Source organism: Giraffa tippelskirchi, chromosome 9 (assembly GCF_054371585.1).
Source record: "Giraffa tippelskirchi isolate mGirTip1 chromosome 9, T2T-mGirTip1v1.2.pri, whole genome shotgun sequence".
NCBI classification, from domain to species: domain Eukaryota; kingdom Metazoa; phylum Chordata; class Mammalia; order Artiodactyla; family Giraffidae; genus Giraffa; species Giraffa tippelskirchi.
Genome location: NC_137283.1, coordinates 25,850,715 through 25,877,127, shown reverse-complemented (window position 1 = coordinate 25,877,127; position 26,413 = coordinate 25,850,715).

Sequence of the window (26,413 nt, the reverse complement as noted above, 5' to 3'; positions counted from 1 at the left end):
ACATAAAGTCATGGGGAAAGACTACAAGTTGTAGCTGGAAACTTGGAATCACAGTCTAGTTTCCTTGCTCAATGGTCATGAGGTCTTAGATTAGTCATTTATACTGAAAAAATGTCAGTTTCTTTGTTGATAACCTGAGGACAGTAATATATCTGTAGGTTTATAGAGAAGATTTAAGGAAGAAAAAATAATATTGTAAATAGTAGAACATATACAGATGTAAATTGTTACCATGAAAGTGAGTCAAATCCCTACAACTTAAATTTTCTAATAAAAAACCAAAAATAACAAGAATTGCTGAATATGTAGAGAAATTAGAATCCTTGTTGGTCCAGGTGCTATAGAAAACTGTATGGTGGTTTCTCAAAAAAATATTAAACAGAATTGCCATATGATCCAGCAATTCCACTTCTGGTTGTATATTTAAAATAACTTGAAGCAGGGTCTCTAAGAAATGCATCCATGTTCTTAGAAGTATTATACACAATATCCAAAAGGTAGAAGCAACCTAAGTTTCCACTGACAAATGAATAGATAAATAAAACAGAATATGTACTACCATGGAATATTATTCAGCCTTATAAATGAAAGAAATCCTGATATTGCAGGAAGGGGAACCCCATCTAGGGCCTAAAAGCAATCTCTTGTCTAACACTCATAAATGAATTATCTGAGGAGACACATGTGCAGGAGACTTTATTGGGAGGGTGTGCCCAGGTGGAGAGCAGGAGAATAAGGAAACCCAGGAAAATTGCTCTGCCACGTGGCTCACAGCCTCAGGTTTTATGGTGATGGGATTAGTTTTTGGATTGTCTTTGGCCAACCATGACTTCCCTGGTGGCTCAGAGGTTAAAGCATCTGCCTCCGATGCGGGAGACCCGGGTTTGATCCTTGGGTTGAGAAGATCCCCTGGAGAAGGAAATGGCACCCCACTCCAGTACTCCTGCCTGGAAAATCCCATGGACGGAGAAGCCTGGTAGGCTACAGTCCATGGGGTCGCAAAGAGTCGGACACGACTGAGCAACTTCACTTTTACTTTGGCCAACCATTCTGACTCAGGGTCATTTCTAGAGGTGCATTCATTGCTCAGCCAAATGGATGCCAGTGAGAAGGATTCTGGGTGGTGGTCAGACATGTGGTGTCTACTTTTGACCTTTTCTGAACTCTTCCAGTTGGTGGTGGCTTATTAGTTCTGTGCTCCTTATCAGGACCTCCTGTCACAAAATAACTCATGCAAAAGGTTACTATGGTGCCTGACCAGGGTGACTGGTCAGTCAGTGTATTTCCCCTAACACTGGCACATGCTACAACATAGATGAACCCTGAGGATGTTACACTAAGTGAAATAAACCTGTCACAAAAAGATAAACATTGTTTGATTTCCCTTATGTGAGGTACCTAAAGTAGTCAAGTATTTAGAGAAATAAAGTAGAAGCTTCTGGGTACTTTGGGGAGAGGAAGGTGGGGAGACATTCTTTAATGGGTACATTCCACTGAAAAGAGTTCTAGGGATTGACTGCATAACGATATGAATGTATAACAATTCAACAAGTTCAACTTGTTGCTGAACTGTACACTTAAAAATGGGGAAGATGACAAATTTTCTGTTATGTGTATTTTACCACAATTTTCTTAAAAATAGCAAATTGTTTTTGTCTGACCATCCCAAAGGCTATATGAAGTTGAATAGCATTGCGTAGTATTTAAAAGTGCCTGAAGGGGTGTTTGGCAAACCTTGCTCAATTACTTACACCAGGCTGTTCCTAACTCTGAAGTAAGTAACTCTAAACTTGAGTTACTGCATCTATAAAGTGGGTGGGATCAATGCATCTACTTCAATAGTGCTATTTTGATGTTTAAAAGAGATATTGTTCTTAAAGCACAGCAGGTTATCTGTATTCATTTGCTAGAGCTGTCATAACAAAATAGTACAGACTGGGAGGCTTAAGAAAAACAAAACTTTTATTTTTCCTCAGAGTTCCAGAGGCTAGAAGTCCAAGATCAAGGTGTTGGCGGTTTGTTTTTCTTATGGTCTTTCTTCTCTGCATATGTTTTCCTCAAATTTCCTCTTTTTATAAAGATATGGATCATATTGAATTAGAGTCCACCTGAAATACTCGTTTAACTTAATTACTTCTTAAAAGATCTTATCTCCAAACATCCTGAGGTACTAGGAGTGAGAGCTTCACCATATGAATGTGAGCAGGCTACACTTTAGCCCATAAATGTGGAGAAGAGAGTGGAGAGTAAGTGCAAACTGGTGTATATTTGTTATTTTCGCAGATATAACATATGATGTTGTATATAACAAATAACATGAAATTTGTATATTTGATATTTCATGTATATAACATGATATTCTCATAATTTGTATGTTTTGAAAATGAAATATGATATGGACAAAGTTATTCATTCAGCAAAACGTGACTCATCAATCACTTGAACGGACAGGGGCTTACTATCAGAATTAAAACATGGTTCATGCTTTCTAGAAACTGGAAATGAATGTCACTGTTTTCATCATAACATTTACATAGCACTCTACATTTTATCCTGTTCCTAAGAACTTCGTAAGGAAGATGTGGGCCTATGTTTAATATGATATATTTTTTTCTATTGCATCTGTTTCTAGGGATGAATTGTGATGGGTTTAAAATGATATCAATTGTTCCATTTAAAAAGAGAGTGAGGCAGTCTTGACAATAATCCAAGGATGAGAACTTACACAAAATACTGAGAAATATGTACTCAGGGGACAATATGGCTACATGTCTGTAGTATTTCCTTCTGTTCCAAATCTCTTCAAACAAGAGAAAGAATATGTATGTACATCACATGTACATACATATAGCCTGTTCTGCTCCTTTCTCCAAATTGACAAGGGCATAATCAGCTTCTTAACTGCAACATGAAAGCAGACAATCTTTACATATCTGAGGAAAACTCAGGCAAGGGGAAAGAAGGGCTGGTGGAAGAGTTAGCAGAGGACTGAGGAAATGCTTTAAGGTAAATGGTCTCAGAGCCATCAGGGAGGATTAGCATCCTAACCTCAACAACAGGCTGGAAAATAACCTATTCAAGATTTTTTTTTCTCAGGAAACTCTTGTGAAATTATAAGAATAGATTTTGCTGAATATCAGAATGGGAACAACTATGGAGGAAATTAAGGAGCAAGAAAAGGAAACCCAGGGATTTTTAGAAAATTTACTGCAAAAGTCAAAAGATATGAAAACAAGAACTAAAAGGTAATAGGAAGGAGAGGAGGCATTCATAAGTTTCAGTGAGATGAAGAGAGGATGACAAAGTAATGGGGGAGAATTTTCTAAATGGACAGCTAATAGGATGAATGAAATGAAAATTATTCATTTTTTTCTCAACCACTCTAGTGAAAGTCTGGAAATTCAAGGTAAACAATGAGGAATAAACAGTACAATACAGAGGAAAGCAAATTGCCTACAAGTAAATAAAAATCCAGATGATATCAGGGTTATTTTCAATAAGAGTCAATGTAATAGAACAGTAACAAAATAATTGAAAATTCAGAATTTCCTCTGGATTCAAGTGTATAGTCATTTTTATCATGGAAGGATTCTGAATTTTGTCATTTTGTCTTTGAAAGAATTACTCAAGGATATGTATTGGCAATACATGCATTCTTAACATACATACAAAGAAAGAAAGGGAGTGAAATTAGAAACTTGATTGCAAAAACATGTGGCAGGCAAAGAGCCTAGTAAAAACTTCCTTCTAGTTAAATCTAAAACATATTGCTGCACAGGAAAAAATAAACTTGCTTTATTTTTATAAAATGTACATGTGAACATATGAAAGTCTGATAGAAAAATAATAAAAGACAGGAATAAACAGAAATAGGAAGGATATGGGGAACTTCAATTATATGGAGGAGATATAAAAATAAGTGACTGCTATCTTGCCAAAATGTATGAATTTCCAGACAATATTTTGAGGAAATAAAAGGCCAAGACTTTGGATATGAAATTGTGATGTAAGGCTTATGTTGTTTGTTTGAAGAGACACTAACCTGAAAGTATGACCCCTGGGCATGTTGAATATTTTAAACTGAAGGAGTTTGAGAAAATAGCTGAAGTATGAAGGTTTCCCTGTTCTTTCACCAACCCTGCTCCCTTGAAACAGGACATAAAATTCCCATATGAGAGGTGCCCTCCCCATACTCAGAAGAAAGATACATCCTTATCTTAGAAGGCAAATAAGACACCAGCAGAGACATTACTTTGCCAACAAAGGTCCGTCTAGTCAAGGCTATGGTTTTTCCAGTGGTCATGTATGGATGTGAGGGTTGGACGGTGAAGAAAGCTGAGCGCCGAAGAATTGATGCTTTTGAACTGTGGTGTTGGAGAAGACTCTTGAGAGTCCCTTGGACTGCAAGGAGATCCAATCAATCCATCCTAAAGGAGATCAGTCCTGGATGTTCATTGGAAGGACTGATGTTGAAGCTGAAACTCCAATACTTTGGCCACCTCATGCGAAGAGTTGACTCATTGGAAAAGACCCTAATGCTGGGAAGGATTGGGGGTGGGAGGAGAAGGGGACAACAGAGGATGAGATCGTTGGATGGCATCACTGACTCGATGGACATGGGTTTCGGTAGACTCCGGGAGTTGGTGGTAGACAGGGAGGCCTGGCGTGCTGTGATTCACAGGGTCGCAAAGAGTCGGACATGACTGAGCGACTGAACTGAACTGAACTGAAGACACCAAAAGGAATCCTAGCAAACCCATCTTTGCTGTCCCCTCAGTTTACTACATTTAACCTCATATTCTTTAACCTACCATATTCCTCTACCTGCTCTTCATCAAGCCTACACTCAGGTTGAATTGTTTCTTTGGTTTTTTATTTCCTAATGAAAGGCTCTCGCACATGAAAATAAACATGTGTGCTTTATTCTCTCTTAATCTGTATTTGTCAGTTTAATTTTTTCAGACCCAGCCAGGGAGTCTAGAAGGTCGAGGGGAACTTCTTCCTTTCTTATATATATATGACCATAACCCAAGGACCCCCATCTTCACCTTCCAAAAAGCTTCTCCAAACTGATTTTGCAATCAGTAGTGAAGAAAGAAGCTTTTACTCATAAAATGAGCACGTTTTTATAAAGGCTGTTAGAAAGGAAAGCACTATTGATATGCACCTGAAAAGAGGTCAAATGCCTTTGGAAACTTGAAGAATCAGAGAATTTATTCAGAAGTCAAGGATAGTTTTACATTGAATATCTATAAAGGAATCCTGGTATTTTTCAAGGGGCTAAAGAACTGATGTCTGGTTTGTTACTTAAGTTTTAATTCATAGGACATAAAGTTCTCTTATATGCGGAATTATTTTAATCATGAAGAGAAAGGTCTCATCTAAATACAGTTTATTAATTGACTTAGGTAGTTCAGTTAGTTCAGTTCAGTCGCTCAGTCATGTCCAACTCTTTGCAACCCCATGAATTGCAGCACGCCAGGCCTCTCTGTCCATCACCAACTCCTGGAGTCTACCCAAACCCATGTCCATCGAGTCGGTGATGCCATCCAACCATCTCATCCTCTGTCGTCCCCTTCTCCTCCCGCCCCCAATCCTACCCAGCATTAGGGTCTTTTCCAATGAGTCAACCCTTCGCATGAGGTGGCCAAAGTATTGGAGTTTCAGCTTCAACATCAGTTCTTCCAAAGAACACCCAAGATTGATCTCCTTTAAGATGGATTGATTGGATCTCCTTGCAGTCCAAGGGACTGTCAAGAGTCTTCTCCAGCACCACAGTTCAAAAGCATCAATTCTTTGGCGCTCAGCTTTCTTCACCGTCCAACTCTCACATCCATACATGACCACTGGAAAAACCATAGCCTTGACTAGACGGACTTTTGTTGGCAAAGTAATGTCTCTGCTTTTAAATATGCTATCTAGGTTGGCCATCACCTTCCTTCCAAGGAGTAAGCGTCTTTTAATTTCATGGGTGCAGTCACCATCTGCAGTGATTCTGGAGCCCAAAAAAAAAAAAGTCTGACACTGTTTCCACTGTTTCCCCATCTATTTCCCATGAAGTGATGGGACCAGATGCCTTGATCTTAGTTTTCTGAACGTTGAGCTTTAAGCCAACTTTTTCACTCTCCTCTTTCACTTTCATCAAGAGGCTCTTTAGTTCTTCTTCACTTTCTGCCATAAGGGTGGTGTCATCCGCATATCTGAGGTTATTGATATTTCTCCCAGCAATCTTGATTCCAGCTTGTGTTTCTTCCAGCCCAGCGTTTCTCATGATGTACTCTGCATAGAAGTTAAATAAGCAGGGTGACAATATACAGCCTTGACGGACTCCTTTTCCTATTTGGAACCAGTCTGTTGTTCCATGTCCAGTTCGAACTGTTGCTTCCTGACCTGCATACAGGTTTCTCAAGAGACAGGTCAGATGGTCTGGTATTCCCATCTCTTTCAGAATTTTCCACACTTTATTGTGATCCACACAGTCAAAGGCTTTGGCATAGTCCATAAAGCAGAAATAGATGTTTTTCTGGAACTCTCTTGCTTTTTCGATGATCCAGCGGATGTTGGCAATTTGATATTTGGTTCCTCTGCCTTTTCTAAAACCAGCTTGAACATCTGGAAGTTCACGGTTCACATATTGCTGAAGCCTGGCTTGGAGAAGTTTGAGCATTACTTTACTAGCATGTGAGATGAGTGCAATTGTGCAGTCGTTTGAGCATTCTTTGGCATTGCCTTTCTTTGGGATTGGAACGAAAACTGACCTTTTCCAGTCCTGTGGCCACTGCTGAGTTTTCCAAATTTGCTGGCATATCGAGTGCAGCACTTTCACAGCATCATGTTTCAGGATTTGAAATAGCTCAACTGGAATTTCATCACCTCCACTAGCTTTGTTCGTAGTGATGCTTTCTAAGGCCCACTTGACTTCACATTCCAGGATGTCTGGCTCTAGGTGAGTGATCACACCATCATGATTATCTGGGTCATGAAGATCTGTTTTGTACAGTTCTTCTGTGTATTCTTGCCATCTCTTCTTAATATCTTCTCCCTCTGTTAGGTCCATACCATTTCTGTCCTTTATCGAGCCTATCTTTGCATGAAATGTTCCTTTGGTATCTCTAATTTTCTTGAAGAGATCTCTAGTCTTTCCCATTCTGTTGTTTTCCTCTATTTCTTTGCACTGATCGCTGAGGAAGGCTTTCTTATCTCTCCTTGCTATTCTTTGGAACTCTGCATTCAGATGGGAATATCTTTCCTTTTCTCCTTTGCTTTTCGCTTCTCTTCTCTTCCCAGCTATCTGTAAGGCCTCCTCAGACAGCCATTTTGCTTTTGTAGTAGTGAGCCTGTACAAATGGCTATCTCAGTAATAAATGGAGAAGTCATTCACAAATTTGTTGTTGTTTAATCTCTAGGTCATGTCTGACTCTTTTGCAACCCCATGGACTGTAGCTCACCAGGCTCCTCTGTCCATGGGATTTCCCATGCAAGCATACTAGGGTGGGTGGCCATTTCCTTCTCCAGGGGATCTTCCTGATCCAGGGATCGAATCTGAGTCTCCTGTATTGGCAGGCAGATTCTTTACCATTGAGCCACCATACATGGGCTAAAGTAAGTTAATTTCTATAAATGATTTTTTTAAAGATGTTACTGTATAATATAAATTACATCATATAAATAATTCCATGGCATAGAAACACCTAAATGTTCAGGACTGGGATGATGGAAAAAATTTCAGTTCATCAATACTATAAAATAAAATGCAGACATTTTACAATGAGATGGCCCTTTATATAGTCACAAAGATGAATATTGAAGACAATATTTCCATTAAAAGTCACAGAAAAAAATAGTATTTTCATTTTAAATTAACTACATACACGTATTTTTATATACATATAAAGTTAAATTCATACATGTAGTAATTACTTCATAGAAGAAGAGGTATATGTGTGTGTGTATTAAGGTATGGGTTGGAAGACTGGGTGGAATTGAGACATTCACATTAAAATCTAATTGTTTCTGTGTTTTGTTAATACTTTTGAGTCAGAATGCTTTTGTTTCCTACTTTGTAATGAAAATATGCTTAAATTAATAGGATAAAATAGAAATCATGCCAAAGTATTTCATTTTCAGAGAAAGATGAAGGTGCTAAATCTTGGGCTTAATGAGCTCTTTGCTATGTCAGCAGGCTGGAATACCAACCTGAACTCAAGACCTGGTTTTTGGGACTTACTGTCCCCCAACTTGATATATTTATTTCTAACTCTTATTTTATGTGCATTATAAATTACGTATAAATTCTGAGGAAATTCTGAAGACAAAGTTGCCATGCATAAGGACTTCACGCATTAACTGCAAAAAGTATAAAAAGGGGCATGAATAAAGATCACTTACTACTGCATCACTTAAAGGTAGTTAATGGGGACTACCTTGGTGATCCAGTGGCTGGGACTCCACACTCCCAATGCAGGGGGCCCAGATTTGATCCCTGGTCAGGGAACTAGATCCCACATGCCACAGCTAAGAGTTAGCATGCCACAACTAAAGATCCTGTATACCTCAACTAAAAGATTCCATATGTTGCAACTAAGACCCGACACAATCAAATTAATTAATTAATTTTAAAAGAAAGGTCATTAATGTTAAAATTCTTAGGCCTATGCTTCTAGAAATATTTTTAAAATTAAGGTTATATATACATATGTATCTATTTCTAGTTTTTACATATGACTATATGTGTGTGTATATATATATATATATTTATAAAATAAAGGTCACGATATATGTTATGGCTTTTTTCTCATACTGTACAAAATTTTTCCCCATGCCATTGAACAGTCTTGTAAAAGCAGCCCAAGTAGTTATGTATTACTTAATCTTTTGAAGGGATGTGGCAGGACTTAGTGAACCAATTCATTATCACTGTAACTTTGACTATATGTATCTATGAGCCTTTTTTATAGCAAATCCCTAGAAATGAAAATTTTTGGCCAGAAGTCCTTTAAAGGCTTTAGATAGACCTCATGGAGCTGCCTTCCAGAAAGTTTTTACCACACTGGTTTAATAAGCAGGTTATTTCCTCTTACTTCAGACAAAATTTAATAATTAAAAATAAATTTGATCATTAAAGTTTCCCAAAATGATGGGTAGAAATGATATCCTTCTACTTCTCAGGCTCTACCACTTAGTTTCAACCGAAGTATCTGACAGAAACACAATACTCTGGAGAAATGCTTACAGTAAAAAGCAAGTAGGTTTTATAACTTTCAAAGTATTCAGTTAGAAGTAGGTCATTCAGGAAGAATTCCTGAGTGCCAGTTATGTTCTAGGTATAACCCAGATAACAGCCGAAGTAACTTACTCTGTCCTTTGAGATGCAAATAAAATTAGTTCAAGCCTGCTTTGTTGTCCTCTGGAAGTATAATATTCCCCCTGGATGTCTGAAACTCAAGAAGCATAGCTTTCATGGTTATCCTGTACTCTGATTTCTTGCTCCATCCACACTTTCCTCCCTCTAGCATCGCTCCTGTGGAGTCCTACTCCCATCCTTGCAATATTGGCAGAACAGGGACCATGCTCCTGACACCATTCTTGCAGTTCAGTCCTGTGTGTAATGGGGTCGTTGTGGGTGGGAACTATAGCGTTTGCACCCCAATTCTACCCAGCAAGTGAGATTTATACATTATGAATTTTGGAAGTGAATAGAAATTAAATATTAGCCATTCCAATCCTTAAAGTAATTCAGTTAGCATGCCTGGCCCATCTCGTCGCTCTGCTTTCTCCTAAGGCCAGTGACCTGCTCACGTGCTTCTCAGTCCCTGCATCCTTTTATATCTTGCACTCTCATTTCTTCTGTTTCTCTTCATTCACCTCTCCCACCAACCCACACTCTCCTAATTTCTTATGTAGAACAGTTTAATGATCACTTTTTCTACCTCAAATCCATCCAGCCAGAGACTTCATCTTCATAAATAAATGTGCCCATACAGGAATGTTTGTGGACAAAGACAATATTCTCCCAGATAGATGTGTTATCAGCAGCACTTAAAAGAATACATTCAGCCCCCTCACTGTTTCAAAGATACAATTATAGGAAGACTTGATCATGCCTCATGGAACAAAATATGATTCCTGCATCCGACATTCTCCTAATCTAGGCTCTCTTTCCTCGCCTCATTCAGGACCCAAATATTCTTGCAAGGTTACTTTTCAGTTCACCTGCAAACTGAACTTCCACATTTTGCTGTCCCACATCAGGGCCATGGTCAGTATTAACTACCTCCTAAAACCATTCTGGACTCCTTACTGATGCCAGAGGACTTCTATGCCAAGACAATACATATTGAGTTCATCCAACTTGAGTTCTGTCTTTATCCTATTGAGCTTTCAGAATGAGTTATTATTTAGGATACTTTCTTCAGTGACAGACCCAACTCAAATTACCTTAAGAAAAAAAAAAAGAGAGAGAGAATTTATGATTAACATCTTAGGAAGCCCAGTGGCAGGACTGACCTCCTCTTTCTCTATTTCTCTAGAAAATGGTGTGCTATAGAAGAGGGTAAGAGCAGCTGGACCTAAGAGATAAACACTATACAGATTCAGGCAGTGTGGTATTATAGAAAGAGTCATGATTTTGCAATTAAAATTCTGGGTTCTAATCCTAGTTTTGGCTCAAGCCAGCAGTAGGTCCTTAAGGAAATTTCTTAATTCCTAGACTTTTCCAGGACCTGCATTTCTCATCATCCTGTAGTTCACCTTATAGTTTATTGCAATTACCTGCAGAGTTTATGCAAAGCAGGTGCTTGAGCTGTATGGTAAATTCATTGAATCACTATCTCAGAGGAAAGAGTTCCAGACACTGGGAACACTGTGGTGATGCTTACATGTGGTCAAATTTGTGAAACACAGAAATAGTCCATTCTTTGGTGGGGGTGGTTCTTTTCAGACATACAATTTATGAAACTAGGAAGTTGTAGAAGGACTAAATCCAGCTATATAATATTTTTAAAGTTCATTATAAAAAAAGCAATAACATTATAAACTGTTTATAACATTATAAACAGGTCAAGAGAGTCATGTGTTCAGGTTAGCCCTGGTCAGGGAATGAGATCCCACATGCTGCAATTAAGAGTTCACATGCAACAACAAAAGATCCTGCATGCCACAAGGCAGATCAAAGATCCTGCATGCCACACCAAAGACCCGGAACAGCCAAACAAATACATAAAAATATTTTCATAAAACAAAAGTAGTCACATTGTGACCCATGTTTGATCCTTCTTTGCTCTAGATGAGCCCAATAAGGGGGTTAGTACTCAGTCGCTTCACTTGTGTCTGACTCTTTGCAACCCCATGGACTGTATCCTGCCAGGCTTCTCTTTCCATGGGATTTTCATGACAAGAATACTGGAGTGGGTTGCCATGCCTTACTTCCTACATTGATTTAAAGTTTCAGATGGATCAGTGGTAAAGAATCTGCCTGCCAGTATAGGAGACACAGAAAATGTGGGCTTGATCCTTGGGTCAGGAAGGTTCCCTGTAGGAGGAAATGGCAACCCACTCCAGTATTCTTGTTGGAGAACTCCACGGACAGAAGAACCTGGCAGGCTACAGTCCATGGGATCATGAAGAGTCAGACATGACTGAGCATGCACGCACATGGAATAACTTGATACACTGACTGTTTAGGTAGAAAATCCTACAATACTTTTTACCCTGAATTAAATAATTCATTTCCCTTTAGGCAAATAAGCCTTTTACCCTAGCTAAAAATTTATAGTTTATATTAGTTCAAGAGTCTTTCAGTTACAGATGAGAAACAGTCAACTCAAATAAGCTTATGAAGAAAAAGAAAAAGAAAAAGAGGAAGGAAGGGAGGGAGGGAAGGAGGGTAGAAGGGAGGGATGGAGAAGGAAAGAAAGAAAAAGAAAAAAAGAAAGATGAGGGTGTATCTTATTGGGTCACATGATGGGAAATCTACAGTCCTTCTTCAAGTTCTATAGTTCTATAGTTCAAGTGTTGTCTTTAACGGAGAAGGCAATGGCACCCCACTCCAGTACTCTTGCCTGGAAAATCCCATGGACGGCGGAGCCTGGTGGGATGCCGTCTATGGGGTCGCACAGAGTCGGACACGACTGAAGCGACTTAGCAGCAGCAGCAGCAGTCTTTAAGCCTTTGTTTCCCTTTGTCTCCTCTTGCCTACATGATCATATAGGCCATCTCCATTTGGCAGCCTGACGATGGCAGATATTTCAAATAATTATTACTATCAAAGTAATAATGCTTCACATTTCTAAGTACTCTACATGTATGCACTCCTTTATCCTCACAATAGCTCTGTGAAACAGGCCCTATTATTTCCCCATTTTGGAGATGTGATGACTAAACCACAGAGAAGTTAAATAATTTACCCAAGCTAGTGAGTAATGCAACTGGAATTATAATCCAGGCTGTCTGACACCAGAGCGCTAGTCAAACCTGGATCAAGAGCTTTCAGTTTAGGGTGAAAAGACTAGATTCATGCTAATGTTGTGACTGACAATGATTATTATAAAAGAAGGAGTAAGGGCAAGGTTTCCCCAAAGGAAGCAATGGTGGAGATACAAAACCAACAGACTGTCAAACCTCAACATGAATCAGCCATAGGTACACATATATGGCTGACTCATGTTGACGTTTGACAGAAAACAATAAAATTCTGTAAAGCAATTATCCTTCAATAAAAAAATAAATTAAAAAGAAAAAAATCTCTAATAGAAAAAAAACAGACTAAGCTATATTTTCTCTTTCCATAATTGAACAACAAATGTAATAGAAAAAAATGCATTTGGTTGTAGGACAAATGAAAGAATTAATTAGAATTAATCTAACAGTTCATGAGGTTTGTGAGACAAATTAATTTTTGTGAGAGGAGGTATAATAGTCGATGATATGGAATAAAGGAAGCAGCAAAAATGGGAGATTAAATGAATCCACCTCAATGAGGTCATTTGTTTTCTTCCACCTCCTAGTTTTCAGGTAGGTTTTTGAAAGACATTTTGATTTCAGGAAGCAAAACAATTCTGTAAAGCAATTATCTTTCAATTAAAAAATAAATTAATTAAAAAATAAAAGCATAGAACAAATACTGAGATGCTCAGTTCAATTCAGTCAAGTTGCTCAGTCGTGTCCGACTCTTTGTGACCCCATGGACTGCAGCACGCCAGGATTCCCTGTCCATCACCATCTCCCAGAGCTTACTCAAACTCATGTCAATTGAGTCAGTGATGCCATCCAACCATCTCATCCTCTGTCGTCCCCTTCTCCTCCCACCTTCAATCTTTCCCAGCATCAGGGTCTTTTCAAATGAGTCAGTTCTTCACATCAGGTGGCCAAAGTATTGGAGCTTCAGCTTCAGCATCAGTCCTTCCAGTGAATATCCAGGACTGATTTCCTTCAGGATAGACTGGTTGGATCTCCTTGCAGTCCAAGGGACTCTCAAGAGTCTTCTCCAACACCACAGTTCAAAAGCATCAATTCTCCGGTGCTCAGCCTTCCTTCTAGTACAACTCTCACATCCATACATGACTACTGGAAAAACCAAAGCTTTGACTAGACAGACTTTCGTTGGCAAAGTAATGTCTCTGTTTTTTAATATGCTGTCTAGGTTGGTCATAGTTTTTCTTTCAAGGAGCAAGAGTCTTTTAATTTCATGGCTGCAGTCACCATCTGCAGTGATTTTGGAGCCCCCCAAAATAAAGTCTGATACTGTTTCCACTGTCTCCCCATCTATTTGCCATGAAGTGATGGGACTGGATGCCATGATCTTAGTTTTCTGAATGTTGAGTTCTAAGCCAACTTCTTCACTCTCTTCTTTCACTGTCATCAAGAGGCTCTTTAATTCTTCTTCACTTTCTGCCATAAGTGTGGTGTCATCTGCATATCTGAGGTTATTGATATTTCTCCCAGCAATCTTGATTCCCGCTTGTGCTTCATCCAGTCCAGCATTTCTCATGATGTACTCTGCATATAAGTTAAATAAGCCTTGACATACTCCTTTCCTGATTTGGAACCAGTCTGTCCTTCCACGTCCAGTTCTAACTGTTGCTTCTGGAACTGCATACAGATTTCTCAGGAAGCAGGTAAGGTGGTCTGGTATTCCCATTTCTTTAAGAATTTCCAGTTTATTGTGATCCACACAAAGGCTTTGGCATAGTCAATAAAGCAGAAATAGATGTTTTTCTGGAACTCTTTTGCTTTTTCAATGATCCGACGGATGTTGGCAATTTGATCTCTGGTTCCTCTACATTTTCTAAATCCAGCTTGAACATCCGGAAGTTCACCGTTCACGTAGTGTTGAAGCCTGGCTTGGAGAATGTTGAGCATTACTTCGCTAGCATCTGAGATGAGTACAAATGTGCGGTAGTTTGAGCATTCTTTGGCATTGCCTTTCTTTGGGATTGGAATGAAGACTGACCTTTTCCAGTCCTGTGGCCACTGCTGAGTGTTCCACATTTGCTGGCATATTAAGTGCAGCACTGTCACAGCATCAACTTTTAGGATTTGAAATATTTCAACTGGAATTCCATCACCTCTACTAGCTTTGTTTGAGGTGATGCTTCCTAAAGCCCACTTGACTTCATATTCCAGTATGCCTGGCTCTAGGTGAGTGATCACACCATCATAATTTTCTTGGTCATGAAGATCTTTTTTGTATAGTTCATCTGTGTATTCTTGCCACCTCTTCTAAATAACCTTCTGTTAGGTCCATACCATTTCTGTCCTTTATTGAGCCCATCTTTGCATGAAATGTTCCCTTGGTATCCCTAATTTTCTTGAAGAAATCTCTAGTCTTTCCTATTCTGTTGTTTTCCTCTATTTCTTTGCATTGATCACTGAGGAAGGCTTTCTTATCTCTCCTTGTTATTCTTTGGAACTCTGCATTCACATGGGTATATCTTTTCTTTTCTCCTTTGCCTTTTGCTTCTCTTCTCGTCACAGTTATTTGTAAGGCATCCTCAGACAAGCATTTTGCCTTTTAGCATTTCTTTTTCTTGGGGATAGTCTTGATCCCTGCCTCCTGTACAATGTCACAAACCTCTGCCCATAGTTCTTCAGGCACTCTATCAGATCTAATCCCTTGAATCTATTTGTCATTTCCACTGTATAATCGTAAGGGATTTGATTTAGGTCATACCTGAATGGTCTATTAGTTTTCCCTACTTTCTTCAATTGAAACCTGAATTTGATAATAAGGAGTTCATTATCTGAGCCACAGTCAGCTCCCAGTCTTGTTTTTGCTGGCTGTATAGAGCTTCTCCATCTTTGGCTGTAAAGAGAATAATCAATCTGATTTTGGTACTGACCATCTGGTGATGTTCATGTGTAGAGTCTTCTCTTGCATTGTTGGAAGATGGTGTTTGCTATGACCAGTGTGTTCTCTTGGCAAAACTCTATTATCCTTTGCCCTGCTTCATTTTGTAGTCCAATGCCTTAAGAAAGATAGGATATAGCTCAATGAAAAAGGAAAGTGAGAAATAATTTGAACATACGAGTTTTCCACATCTTAAATTTACTTGCTTTGTTGTTTAAACACACACAGTTTACACACACACTTTTTTGTAGAAACATCAAAAGTGAATGTTTTTTCATATCAGAATCAAGACTGATGGCATCTTTTGTATGATTAATTTCTTTTCCTCCAGAAAAGTCATTTTTCTTTATTCTCTTGTGCCCAGATTGTTTCTTAAAAAATAGGTTTCGAATCACAACAAATCTCATCTGAAAACAATGAGGGCTAAAAAGCAGAAGGAAACAAACAAGAATCAAGCTACACAATTAAGAACCAAAGAAGGGCAGGAATGGGCACATTTTCTGAGTGTTTGTGTTTTACCACACTTAGCTGGTTCTGTAGCAAAGGCTAACCTCTTACTGTTGTGGTAGTAAACTTTTTATTTAGGACATATATGACAAGAGCAATCATTTTTGCTTTCACTGCTAAGCAATATTTTAGAATAAGATTTAAAGAATGGCCATAAAGAAAAATGTAAACCCTCCTCTCTCCAATAACATATTGCTGCTTATTGGTACAATATACTAGCTGGAGAATTTTTATTTTCTGGAAATATTTTCACATATTTTCCATCACTTTTGGGGATGATTCTCATCTGAACATTTGGAGTGTGATTTAATGAGAGAGTAGAGTCATCGTGATTAGGACGGCTTAACATAGAGGATTTTTTGCTGATATGTTTGAAGAATATTCTCAGAAGTCCATCATCTTTTTTAATTTACTACTGTACATGGTGAATGTGTCTTTTTAGAAGTAAGTATATTCTAATAAAGCATATTTTATTTGGTATATACCATACGGGGCTTCCCTGGTGGCTCAGATGGTAAAGAAATCTGCCTACAACGCAGAAGACTAGGATTCAATCCCTGGGTCAGGAAGATCCCCTGGAGAAGGGAATGGCTACCCATTATTACCCAGTATGATTAGTCCCATCATGACTGGTATTGTTCTTAATGTTACCTAAATGAGGTTGATCGTATTTTAATAATAGCCAGGTTCCTACTCCTTTAAGAGATCTTAGCTTCTCTGGTGGCTCAGTGGTAAAGAATCCACCTGCAATGCAGGTGACACAGGTTAGATCCCTTTGATCCCTGAGTTGAGAAGATCCCCTGGAGGAAGAAATGTAACTTTCTCCAGTATTTTTGCCTGGGAAATCCCATGGACAGAGGAGCCTGGAGGATTATACACAGTCCATGGGGTCGCAAAGACTTGGATATGACTTGGCACTAAACAACAACAACAACAGCAACCTATCTTTAGGGGGTATTTCTTCTTCATTGCAATGTTGCTGTGATAAGAGATGAGATACTTGGAAGAGATTAAAAACTGTGTTTAAGGTTAGGCTTATGTGAACAGTGAAGGGACTCAGCCATACATATGCATGTATCCATTCTTCTCCAAACCCTCTCCCATCCAGGCTGTTCACCTGAAACTATCACAACATTGTTAATTGGCTATATCCCAATACAAAATGTTTTTCGTGTTAAAAATTTAAAAATAAAATAAAATTAGAAGAAAAAAATTTTAAAAAAGGTTAGGCTTCATCTTCTTAAAGCAAAATAAAATCTAATTCGAATAATGTACGGGCAATTTTGAAGTCTTTTTGAAGCTAGATATAAATATATACTTTCAAATAAATTTGTGAATTTGATAGAATAAAAATATATTGAATCTTTTATATGTCTATGAATACTGAGATATAGATTCAACACTAAAAATTTATCATATATAATGTCTCAGTTTTAAAAGAAACTAGTTTCATTTACTTTTATCTCACTTAATACTATTGAATTATAGTGTTGTCTGAAAAAAACTTTTCAAATTTAAACCTGTTTCCATACGTACCTAAAAACAGATAATCACTGGAATAATATGGAGATCAATTTTATTCATTTATTCATTAAAATTATAATTATCTTCAAACCAAAGAATTTCTTACTTCTAAATTCATCTTTGGAAAGATGGCATCATGCACTATTGGTGGTATTATATTCCATTAAAGCTTATAAGAATTTTTTTTCAAGTAACATTTCTATACTTACTTTACCAGAAAGAATATTCTTTATTTTGTTTAATTAGTAAGATCTGATTATCTGTCAGTAATGTGGGAAAATTAATTTCTTCCACATTGCAATTTTTCCAGATTGTAATCTTCACAATATATTGTGTATTTATTATTCTCTAAGGGATGATTTTTATAGCAAGTCTTCAGAGAGATTGTTAATTATTTTCACTAACATTTAATACAACACTGTGCTTATTACCTATAAAAGAAGGCAAAGATTGATACCATTTACAGTTACTGGGTGGAATTTCTGTGTGTTTCTGTTTGTATGTCACATTTTCTAGTATTTACCATCTACTATCTAGTATTTACCATCAGAAATTTTATTTTTCACTATTTAAAGTTAATTTACTGAACTGAAACTGGCCACATATTAGGAAGCTGAATGTCACAGGCTTTGAGTTTGTTTTAAATAGACAAACATGCATACATTCTGGAGACTGTAGTGGTTGATTATTTCTATCCTGCCCCCAAATTTTCACTGTGAGTATAACCACTGAAGTAATTTGGTTTTTAAATATTGATGCTCGATCAATCCCAGGCTTCAATGAAAATACCAGGAAAGAAGACTGATTATAGTAAAAACTTTGGCATTTAGTAACCTTAAAACACATCAGTATGTTAAAGTACAACAATTACAGAATCAGAATGAAAAAATAGAAATATTTTGTTTCAAAAAGTTTAAACCATCACACATACAAGAAGTTGGAGGTGAATGTGGTGGCATTATTCTTTGATTGTTGAGCCTTTCTTTGTTTTGGGAGGGAGGTAGTGATTAGAAACAAAGGCTCTGACATCAGGTATAATTAAGTTTTGGTCCTGAGTCCCTCTCCTTGTAGCTTTACATCAATTTCTTAATTTATAGAATGGAGACAATAATACCTACTTTGGAGGGTTGTTGTAAGGATTAAATGACACATATATCCAAGTCCTCAATGTACTGCCTGGCTAAAAATCAAGGAAGAGTTAATGATGTTGCTGTCCCTGTGTTGTACTTGTTATTATTATTTTTCTTTCCTGCTGGTGAGATAGTTTACAATCAGGCAATCATATTATTTTGATCTCTTAAGATAATAATTAGTTACCTGTGAATGCCTGGGGAAAGCTAGTAGGCTTAAAATATGTTAGTAGATTTTAATTTTATAACCAAATTTAAATCCCTGAATTTGCTGGAATTTATCTAAGTACAGAAAAAGGGTGTTGGTGGGAGTGGAGAGCCTTTGTTGTTGTCTCAGCCACCTATGATAGAATACTTCCCAACACACTTGGCGGGAGGTGGGCTCCAGGCACAGACTGTAGAAATGAAAGAAACTTGATTCCACTGAAGCACTCAAACCTCTTTGTATTCTATACATGCCATGGAGACTGGGACCATATCTGTTTTGTTTTCTACTGAATCCTTTGTATCTAGCACAGGATCCAGGTTAAATATATGTGTGCGTGTATATATATATATATATATATATATATATATATATATGATGTGCTGTGCTAAATCGCTTCAGTCGTGCCCGACTCTTTGTAACTCTGTGCACTGTAGCCCACGAGGCTCCTCTGTCCATGGGATTCTCTAGGCAAGAATACTGGAGTGGGTTGCCATTTTCTTCTCCAGGGATTTTCCCAACACAGGGATGGGACCTGAGTCTCCTATGTCTCCTTCATTGGCAGTTGGGTTCTTTACCACTAGCACCACTTGGGAAGTTCAAATATATATATATATATATACATATATATATATATATATATATATAACACTAAATACATATTTCGGAGAAGGCAATGGCTCCCCACTCCAGTACTCTTACCTGGAAAATCCCATGGACGGAGGAGCCTGGTAGGCTACAGTCCATTGGGTCGCTAAGAGTCGGACACGACTGAGAAACTTCACTTTCACTTTTCCCTTTCATACACTGGAGAAGGAAATGGCAACCCACTCCAGTATTCTTGCCTGGAGAATTCCAGGAACGGTGGAGCCTGGTGGGCTGCCATCTACGGGGTCGCACAGAGTCGGACATGACTGAAGCGACTTAGCAGCAGCAGCAGCAAATATATATTTACTGAATAAATCCATCAGAAAGGATATTAATCACAATGCCATTACAAAGCTTCTACTTCCTTCTTTCTTAACATTCTGAAAAACATTAGCTAATCTAGTTTCTTGTCAATTTTCAAGTTTGTTTTCCTTATTGCATACATGTAAATCTGTGTTCCTTAGTATTAATTACTAATGTCAAAGTAGAAAAAAGGAGAGTCTATTAGAAGATACTGACTTACCTTATTGAAGCCAAAGGGGTGGTAGACGGGGGCAGGGGGCGTGGGGCGAGGAACAACTGACAACAAAGATCAAGAATAACAGCAAATTCAAGAGGTTCTGCATAATGGCTTAGCTGCTGATAGAGTCCAATCTTACTGTCTTTAAAGTTTCAAGAGACTCTAATTAGCCCATCTTGGATGAGCTGTCTACTTTTGGACCAGTCAACTATAGCAGGGATAGCATCACTCATTAGTAACTTGTCTGCTAAGAGTCTGCCTGTGGGTAGCTTACCTAGTTTAGAGCAACTGAAAGAGCCATAGGACAACCCATATTTATCAGAAAGAGCTAAGCTATCGGTGGTAACGAATAGGCCCAAAGTCCCAATGACTCATACAAGTTTTCTTTCTTTCTTTCAGCACATTTCCATTGCTGATTGCCTGGGGGCTCTGCTCTGCACTGTCCTCACTTTAGGACCCAGGTTGAGAGACCAGTCAGTACCTAGCAATTTGCTGTCCAATATAACAGCCTCTAGCCACATGTAGCTGTTTAACTTTAAATTGGTTAAAATGAAATGAAATGAAATAAAATAAAATACATAGCTCCTCAGTCACACTATCCATGTTTCTAGTCCTCAGTAGCCCAATATACTATGGCTACTGGCTAACATACTGGACAATACAGAGAACATTTCCATCTTTGCAGAAAATTCTACAGGACAGTGCTGATCTGTTGCTGATGACTGGCAGAAGAACAGAGAGCTCCAAGGGGGTTTGAGCTGGCAATTAAATGCTTTAACTGAGGAGCAACATACATCACTTGCACTCATAATAATGACCGCATCAAATTTCATGGTCCCACCAACCATCAGGAGAGTCCAGGAAATGTGAGCTTATGCTGGTGGTTAGTTCCATATGTCAGTCTGACTAGGCCAAAGGATGCCCAGATATCTAGTTAAACATTATTTCTGGGTTTGTTTGTGAGGGTGTTTTTTGGAAGGGATTAGTATTTGAACGGATGGACTGAGGAAACCATATGGCTTTCCCTAGTGTGGGAGGGCATCCTCCAATCCACCGGGGGCCTGAAGAAAACAAGGCAGAGGCAGGTGACTTTTGCCCTCTGCCTGACCACTGTAGGTCGGGCACTAATCTACTCTTGCCCTTGATCTTCTTGGCCCCCAGTTCCTGGGTTTTGGACTGGAATCTACACTATCCACTCTCTGGCTCTCAGGCCTTATACCACAACATCAGCTTTCCTGGGGTTCCAGTGTGCAGAGAGCAGACTATGGGACTTTTTTTATAGTCACATGCAACAATACCTTTAATAAATCTTTTTTGGTGTATATATGTATATATATATATATATATATATATATATATATATATATATATATATATAACTCTGTATCTTATGGATTCTGTTCCTCTGAAGAACCTTGACTAAGAAACTTACTATATGATTAGAAACAGGAACCAGGAAATATTTGGTGAATGAGCACAAATAACAACTACACCTTTACTACCACAGCAAAATTGAAAAGCATGTAATACTTAAAAAGCATTTCTTTTTTCAGTAAAATATGTGTGACTTCTACAGTTTCTTGTTTGTTTGTTTCTGGAGAACAGTACTGGACATAAAAATCTTTATTTTTTGATCTGGAATGGTCAAACCATCCAAGAAGGTACCAAATCTTCTGTGTATGCGTATGTGTGTGTGTACATGAGCAAGAAAGAGAAAAATGGTGAAGGATGACAAGAACCTGGCGGGTTTTGTTACTTTTCTACAATTCTACTCGAGGACAGCATCCAAATGATTTGTTTCTATTCTCATAACATTGTAGTCATGTGACTACAGTTGTTTGCTAAGCTAAAAAGGAAAAAGTATCTGATCTTAGGAAAACAAGTAGGACAGTGATGGTGTTGAGGAACACCTCTTACTCTCTCAAACTCTGACCATAACCATAGTAACAACATGGTGCATCTGTAACTAATTATTTTATTAATTAATGCTTATTAGTTAAATTATTTAATCATCACATCAGAATTTTATGAAAAAAGAATTGTGGAATAGCAGCTCAAGATCCTAAGGCTAGAAGGTGGTAGTCATGAATGAGGCTGAACTCGTGTCTGTCTCCCCAGCTGAATTCCAAGTCCATGTCCTTGATGGCATCACAGTGCTGTTCCTCATAGCTTCCTTATGGCACTAAGATAATAGCTACAGTTAAAGAGAAAAATCTTTAGAAATTGAGATTTGCTAAAGACCTTTAATCTCCTTTTGAATAACTTATCTTACAGCTGGAATGGGAGGGCTACATGGGGTTAAGGCTGTTGATTAAGGTCACAGAGGTAGCTATTAGTAGGGGCTGGATGGAGACCCAGGCCTGCTGAGCACTATGGCTCTTTACATTTATGGGGCAGAGGAAAGGATGATGCTTCTCCAGCTACCTGGTAGATTTTTATTCATTTAGTCACGCATTAATTCACTCCACAGATAGTGGAATATATTCCACATTTCTAGTCCTCGGGTAGGTCATATGGACACAACGCTAATCAGATATGGTCTCTACACTTATGGGAGGTGTTATTAATTGTGGCATAAATTTAGTTACTTCTTTAAAACTTTGAGATATTTTCTATCCTTCCAGCTTTTAAAACTTTAAAATAAATGCAAGTTAGTGCCAGCATCTTTTACTCGAAAATCAGTTTTGTTTTTCTTTTTTCCTCTATGCTCAAAAGAACATGAATACTTCTTTAAGATGGACAGTGTCGCTCTAGTTTTATTAGGCTGCTTTAACATTTTACTCTCAGCAAGACTTTTGAGACCCTCTGCCCATCTCTGTGTTGTAAGCTTTTCTGGATTTGAACCACTGATGCAGAAGTGATATAATTTATATTCTGCATCTGACCCAGCTTATAGTCTCTGACACCTCCCGTTTTCTCTAAAGGGTTGATTTATGATTGCACAACAGATCTTTATACATTTCTTCAGTCACAAGATATGCACTGGTGGCTGTTCATGCACTTGTTGTTTGAAGACCTTGCTTTCTGAATTCTTTTAATGCTGAGCCATCTATCTTGAATGCTTAGTTTAAGCAAATTTGACTCACTTTTGCTATCAGATCCCCTATTTGTAAGGGTAATTTCATGCCATTTACACAGGAAAAGCATAGAATTTGCTTTTCACATAAAGAATTATGTATTGTCCTTGGTGCTCTAGAGATTGTGAAAATATACCTATTGCTTTGGAGGATTTCCCCCTGGAAATCATGAAATCTTAATTTGCTTTCTAAAATGTTACCTTAATATTTTGGCCATATCTTTTCAAAATAGATAATCTGTCTATTTTCCTCATGGGAAGAAAACAGACCATCCTCCAAACTAAAAATCAATATTAAAAATAAGAAATGGACAAAGGAAAGGAAGGCTGTTATTATTAATGTGTAGGATATCATGCATATCTCTTCTTAAATTTTGAAGCCATACATCAAATAAAAGCAAGTGCATGATAGTCACTATAGTAACTTGCATGCAGACTATAATTTATTCTTTGTAAATATTTGGTCATTTGGATTGAGAGATGGGGTGTACAATGTAATGGATACTGTTGGTTTCCCACCTATATCCTGCTTTTCCAGCTCAGTATGCCCATTCATCAGCTATTTGTGAATGATGGCAGCTAGCGGCTTGCTACTCCAAGGAAATTAGCCTTCCTGCTCCAAAGAGTTAGCTTTGGTTGATAGGAGCCATGCCACCCATGAAATCACAGAGTAAATCAATGATCTGGAGGTCCTAAAGGCCACCACCTTACCTCAAAGTGATTCACCTATGTTCCAGGGTCCCCTGTGGATCAGGCAAGGCTACACTTAAATAAAATCATATCTCACACCCTTGCTCATCTTTTTTTTCCTCTGCCCTAATCTTGCTTTCTTCTTTTAGACATCTTACCCATAACAGAGATGCAAGACTTTTAAGAAGATTTTTCTGTACGATTGATCTTAGAAAGCAATAAATAATGTAGTGGAATGTGAGAGATTAGATTTTATTTTCCAGATTCTTAGGAAGCGAGAGCTGGAAAATCTACTCAATGCTAAATGATGGAAAGGGCCACTCTAGCAGCCAGGCCAGATGTCCAAATTGCCAGATTTCTCCACTGTAAAGTTATCCCTTTTCCCTTGCCTTACCTTATTCTTTGGAATTGAGATAACTAAATGTAATCCACACTCACGTGGAGAATTAATTTTCCCTTTCTGAAAGGCAGAGTATCTATATACCTTACATAAAATTCTTCTGCAAGAAATATTTGTCCTTTTTAAAGAATGCACTATTTACATCCGAAAGACAATGAGAGAAATCAAGAAGACAGAAAAGGAAATCATAACTAGTCATGCATATGTAAAGCTGCCAGAAACCTGGCCCTGGCAATCATGACTTTAACGAAGCTTAACATCTTTCACAATAACTGTACTCCTGATTTGACGTCATGAGTTAGAGTCCACTTTACCTCTCTGGTATTCTTCCCTTTAACCAATAACCCTAGTCTAATCTTGAGAAGACACCAGGCAAACCAAATTGAGGGACATTCTTCAACACACCTGATCAGTATCTTTAAAAAAATGTCCAGGCCATGGAAGACAGAAAAGATTGGCAAACTCTTATAGATCAGAGAAGAAGAAGGCAATGCTGAATCCAGAGTTGTCTCCTAGTGAACCAAGAGGATACTAGTGAAAGCACCATGAAATCCAAATAATGGACATAATTAAGTTAATAGCACTGAATCGATCTTATTTACTCAGTTTTAACAGATGTACCACAGTTATGTGAGAGCATTAGGGGAAGCAAGACAAACAGTGTAAGGGAACTGTGTACTATCTTTGCATCATTCCTATAAATCAAAATTATTCAAACATAAAAAATTTTGTTAAATAAAGAGAAAAAGAACCATTGCTCTGGTATAGACACTTTTATATCCAAAAGTCAACGACTAACTTAAAGTAACAAAACCAATGTAATGGAATAAGGCTAACTACAATTGGCTGATTTTAATCTAGGTGCCCCAAGATGAGAAATATCAAACTGATTGAGAAATTTTAAAAGATCTTTTTAAAATCTGTTGATCATACTAAATAATTTTTAAGATCTCATTATGTGTCAGGCACTTGAAGTAAATAGCCTTATGCCTACATTATACAGTATGTGCTCTAGAGACCAACTATCTGAATCCAAAGCTTCCATTTGCTTCAAATAATTGAACTATTTTTGTGCCTCCATTTATTTAACTATACAATAGGTGATAAGAATTGTACTTAATTTTATAGAGTTGTGAAAAGTAATGGGAACAAAGCACATTAAACAGTTGATACATAGCCGTATGTCACATGATGAACCACTTGTTAGGTGTTATCTCATTATTATAAGGATCAGATACATCAATTTGGTATTATTGCATGCATGTGTACTAAGTCGCTTCAGCTGTGTGGGACTCTTTGCAACCCCATGGACTGTAACTTGCCAGGATTCTCTGTCCATGGGATTCTTAAGGCAAGGATACTGGAGTGGGTTTCCATTTCTACCCCCAGGGGATATTCCCAACCCAGGGATCAAACCTATGTCTCTTATGTCTCTTGTATTGGCAGGCAGGTTCTTTATCACTAGCACCACCTAGGAAGCTTCAAGAGCTACCTTATCAACCACCGTTGCATTAATTCTATCAACTGTAAATTTTAATTTTCTTGATTCTCATAACATTTATGTTTTAAAATAAATACATTTCATCATTCTGCAGAGGTGAATACTTGGAACATATGAAGGAAAAATGTTGAATGGTCCTGCCAGTGTGCAAATCATTTAATAGTGTGAACATCACTTACTTGAATTTAAATCATTAAGAAAAGTAATAGATTTTGGATCTGTAAATGCTACTATTTAAAGTTCCACAGTAGTCATTTATAATGCCAGTTTGGGGGTGTTTATCATAACCATTTAAAGAAGAAATCGAGGCTATGTGTGAAAACCACATTTAAATAAATTAAAATAGATGGATAAATTCAGTTATGAGATTACACAAACAGATAACATTTAAGTGAAGGAGCTGAGAGCACACTGGCACACAATCAAAGAATTAAAGTCGGTTCTCTTTTGCTGGCTGCAATACAGAAAAAGACTATTTTCCCAGTCTTGTCTCTTGCATGTCACCCTTTACAGCCAGAACCAGATAAAACAACTTTGGGCCATTTGTTTACTGACATTAAAGTGGATTTACCAAGACTGAAAGCTTTTCTGTTGTCCCTTCTGGGCTGAATCAACTTTATTTAAATGGTAATTCACTCACATATTTCTAATCCCCTTCAAATGCTTTCTTTGTTTATAACAACCAAAGATATTGAGGATTTAGAAAAGCAGTTTGCAAACATTATTGAACATATTGGCTAATAGAAGCCTTGTGCTGACACTTAGTAAATTCAACAGTCCTAAAGAAAATGGAATGGAATATTTTCATTTTCAAACTAAAGAATTAATATATTAGACAAAGGATTTAAACATAACTCTATATGTAT